The 3,797-nt window shown below is 32.3% G+C and overlaps 1 pseudogene; it reads left to right on the forward strand.

Moving 5' to 3' along the window:
- Positions 1-3,064: 3,064 nt before the first annotated feature.
- Positions 3,065-3,162, forward strand: LOC116477256 (U6 spliceosomal RNA; annotated as a pseudogene).
- The last annotated feature ends 635 nt before the right edge of the window (positions 3,163-3,797 follow it).

Raw genomic sequence — 3,797 nt, forward strand, 5'->3', positions numbered from 1 at the left:
ACTTACAATTTTTTAACTTTATGATGTTACAAAAGCTATGTGCATTCAGTAGAAAGTGTACTTGGAGTATCCATTCAACCATTCTGTTTTTCACTTTCAGTACAGTACTTAATAAATTACATGAGATGTTCAACATGTTATTATAAAATATGCTGTGTTAGATTAGTTTTCCCCACTCTAGGCCACTGTAAGTGTTCTGCATACTTTTAAGGTACACTAGGCTAAACATTGACATTTGGTGGGTTAGGTATACTAAATGTCTTTTCAACTTGAGATATTTTCAACTTACGATGAGCTTATCAGTACACAACCCTCTCGTAAGTTGAAGAACATCTGCATGAAATTTGGTAATTACTATGAAGAATTTTTAAGAGTTAACATTGTATGACTTTTTTTCTACTCCTTTTTCTCAGTGCTAAGATTACATACACCGTCTCATTTACAGAAGCACACTTCTTAATAACTCCTCTATTTAAGGCAGCCAGAAGCTTTGCACCGTCGTATATGAAATACAAAGAAACAAATCTGTGAGGGAGAGTGGGGAATGAGATAACCTTAATATCTGAAAAATGTCATTATGTCAAATGCCTTTTGTAGTTCCATGGCTTAATGAAAATTTATCTGAGCTCAAGGATACCTTTACTATATCAAATTATTTAACTCTGTTTTAGACAGTCTGTAGTTTAATAATCACTTATATCATCTTCATGTCATGGTAAAAGGTAATGGGGACAAAACATGTGTATTCATCAGCAATAATTATTACAGCAAAGATTAATTTCTACCAATAATAATTAGTCGAGTTGATAATTAATGACCACAGCATACCTACTACAGCATTAAAAAGGCAATTATGTTACTCACTGCTACATCTCATCTGTATCATCTAGCAAATTATAATTGTAAATGATAATACATATTGGGGACATTATTGCTGCATAACTAATTGAAGATGTATTTTTAAGCCATGATTCACCGACTGATTTTATGCAAAAGATATAATGTAAATAAAGGATATAAATGTAAATTTATTGCCATAAATTTACTGCAGTAAAATTGAAATATCCTATCTTATATTAGAGAATGTATATACATGTATTTGTTAAAATGTAATAGATGTAACTCTTATTCCATCTAGAATTCAGAATTACTAAGACTAGCTAGGGAATAATCCCATGGAATTTAATTATTTGTCATAAACTAAATATAGAAGTAGTCACATTTGAAAGATGAGAACATTGAGAAAAGCAATAACGAAAAGTAATAAATAATAGAAATCAACTAAAAAACATGTGAAATTCGAGCACATAAATAAAAACTATGTAATAATATTCATATCTCTTCTACCTTTACAAATGCATATTTTACCTGGAAGGGGGGCGGGTACTAAGAAACTTTAAAATGGAAGGAGCATGACAAATATAAATTTTACTTGAAAATGCAGATATAAATAGGATAGGCAATTAAGAAGTAGATATAGAGATATAGCAATATATCTATATCTAGATATAGAGATTATATATATATAGCTATATATATTTTTTTTCTTGTTTTTAAGTTTGCCTTTCTGGGGGTCACATCTAGATCAGTATAATTTAGTGGTCAGCCAATGGTCCATCAGAAGATTTTCTTAAATGCCTTTCTTGTGTATCTACCACCTTTCAAAGGGTGATAAGGCACATCCAAACTTCAGGCAATTTTCAACACTTCTTTAGCTTTCACTTCTTGCTTCTGCAGGGTTCTGCTCATTCACATCTGCAAGGTCAGTCAAATGTAAATGACTAATACCTCCTTTCCCATGTCTTCCCTGGACTTAGGCATAGCCTTTCAGTTAGATCCCCATGAATGTGTTGCAGCATTTCAGAATTTTCTGTGGTCAACTGATTCTCTGGGATTTCTTTTTAAATCTCTCCCCAGCTTGTTTTCTCCAACTCAACCACAGCCTTCAGTAGCTGTGATGTTGCCAGCAAACTGCTATTGTTTTGGTAATGCCACAGGGTTATCTCTTTTCCATACTGAACTGAGCTCTGAATCAAATTAATTGGCCACAGCACCCAGGAAATAGAGGTTTTACAGCTGTGATTTCTGACAAAACATTCACTGTTCTGTGGGAATAGTGCTTTTTTATATTTTTTAATTATAGTTTAAGTTCTAGGGTACATGTCACAATGTGCAGGTTTGTTACATAGGTATACATGTGCCATGTTGGTTTGCTGCACCCATTAACTCATCATTTACCATGAACTCATCCTTTTTTATGGCTGCATAGTATTCCATGGTGTATATGTGCCACATTTTCTTAATCCAGTCTATCATTGATGGACATTTGGGTTGGTTCCAAGTTTTTGCTATTGTGATTAGTGCCGCGATAAGCATATAGATATATAGATAGATATTTCTATCTATATCTATATCTCTATTTAGAGAGAGAGAAGGAAAGAGAGAGGTTGTGTATCTCATATATGAAATGCTTGGGACAAAAAGTGTTTTGGATTCTGAAGTTGGAAGGATTTATAAATATTTGCACTATCTATACCAGTTCAGCATTTCCAATCCAGAAATTGAAAACACTTCAATCAGCATTTTCTTTTTGCATAACGTCAACACACTCAAAAAGTTTCAGATCTGGGAGCATTTCAGATTTCAGATTTTTTTTATTAGGACTACTCAACCTGTATAGTACAGTGCTTAGTGACTGCACACCGAAAGGAATACAGAATCTACAGGATTAGTTCAGGAAAGTCACTAAACAAATAGGCAGAAGCAAGAAAAACAACAATAAAAATTTTAAAAATCTAAGCAAGAACAAATCTTGAGGGTTGAAGACTGATACCAGAATGGCTACAATATAAATATTTTCAGTTTTTAAAAATGAAACATGCAAAGAAAAAGGAAAGCATGACACATTTACAGCCAACAGAAAATGTCCCTGAGGAGTCCCAGATTTTGATCTTAGAAGACAATGTCTTAAGTTATTGTAGGTAAGTTCAAAGAATTAACAAGACTATGTGTAAAGCACTCAAGAAATGTAAAGACAATAATGCCTTACAAAATACAAAAATCAGTAATCACACCTATACTAACATTGGAATGATACAGAGAAAAGTAGCATCACCCCTGCAAAAGGATGCAACACAAATTCGTGAAGCATTACATATTTTTCAAAAAATGTATTTTTAAAAATTAAAATAGAAATTATATATATAAGAACTAAATAAAAATGTTTACATCTCACCAAAAAGATAATATCAATAAAGTATATCAAATTTATATTTGCTTTAAAAATGCAGATATAAATTGTGAACTTAAAAAGATGAATAACAAAAATATGAGTGTCTCAACACTAGATTTGTGCTGGCAGAAGAGTGAATCTACAAACTTGAAGATAGGTCAATAGAGATAATCTAATCTTATAAGCAGTACAGGAAATGAAAAAATGAGCAGAACCTCAGAGAATTATGGGACACCATTAAGTGTACCAAAATAAACAGAAGTCTCAGAGGAGATGAGAGAGACACGTTGGCAAAAAGACTGGAAAATTTCAAAATTTTTAACATATTAATCTACACATCCAAGATCAATAAACTCCACATAGAACAGATTCAAAGGCCCACAGCTAGAATGGTCAGAGTCAAATGATGTAATTCAAAGACTTTTTTTTTTTTTTCCTTGAAAACATCAAGAGAAAATTTACATCAATTATCTGGAATCTTCAATAAGATTAACAGCTGACTTCTCATGCAAAACTATGGATGTCAGAAGACAGTGGGTAGCATGCCCAAAGTGTTGAAATAAAA

This window comes from Hylobates moloch, unplaced genomic scaffold (assembly GCF_009828535.3).
Source record: "Hylobates moloch isolate HMO894 unplaced genomic scaffold, HMol_V3 SCAFFOLD_2, whole genome shotgun sequence".
In the NCBI taxonomy this organism is placed as follows: Eukaryota; Metazoa; Chordata; class Mammalia; order Primates; family Hylobatidae; genus Hylobates; species Hylobates moloch.